The sequence below is a fragment of the Bison bison genome, unplaced genomic scaffold (genome assembly GCF_000754665.1).
Source record: "Bison bison bison isolate TAMUID 2011002044 unplaced genomic scaffold, Bison_UMD1.0 scf7180017864473, whole genome shotgun sequence".
Classification (NCBI taxonomy): Eukaryota; Metazoa; Chordata; class Mammalia; order Artiodactyla; family Bovidae; genus Bison; species Bison bison.
In genome coordinates this window covers 14185672-14186727 of record NW_011495034.1, presented here as the reverse complement: position 1 = coordinate 14186727, position 1056 = coordinate 14185672, and positions in this window count along the sequence as shown.

Here is a 1056-nt window from a genome sequence, read left to right as displayed (position 1 = left end):
TGAAGGAGATCAGCCCCGGGTGTTCTTTGGAAGGAATGATGCTAAAGCTGAAACTCCAGTACTTTGGCCACCTCATGCGAAGAGTTGACTCATTGGAAAAGACTCTGATGCTGGGAGGGATTGGGGGCAGGAGAAGAAGGGGACGACAGAGGATGAGATGGCTGGATGGCATCACTGACTCTATGGACATGAGTCTCAGTGAACTCCGGGAGTTGGTGATGGACAGGGAGGCCTGGCATGCTGCAATTCATGGGGTCTCGAAGAGTTGGACATGACTGAGTGACTGATCTGATCTGATCTGATCTGATGTCTATGTAAGTAAATTTGAATAATCTATTGTAGCAAATGACACATAGTAAGCACTCATAAATACTCTTTTTATTCTGTTCTCCCTCCAACCTTCACACACAAACTCTCCTTTTAGGAAACTTCTAAGATGGTCTGGAAATTAACATATACTTAGTCATGATGTCATTGAGTAAGCACACACGTGCACACACACACACACACACACATTACTCCAAAATGAACGTCAATTACCTATTGATTTTCTGTTATTTCTGTGAATCCTACTCTTGCCACTTTGTGGCTTCAGATATTCATAAATGAACACTTTCATCTTTACTTAACTCCAGTATGAAAATAGCCCAATCAGTTCAGTTCAATTCAGCCACTCAGTCGTGTCCGACTCTTTTCGACCCCATGAACCGCAGCATGCCAGGGTTCCCTGTCCATCACCAACTCCCAGAATCCACCCAAACCTATGTCCATCGAGTCGATGAAGCCATCAAACCATCTCATCCTCTGTCGTATTGGAGGTTCAGCTTCAACATCAGTCCTTCCAATGAACACCCAGGACTGACCTCCGTTAGGATAGACTGCTTGGATCTCCTTGCAGTCCAAGGGACTCTCAAGAGTCTTCTCCAACACCACAGTTCAAAAGCATCAATTCTTCAGCACTCAGCTTTCTTCACAGTCCAACTCTCACATCCATACATGACCACTGGAAAAACCATGGCCTTGACTAGAAAGACCTTTGTTGGCAAAGTAATGTTT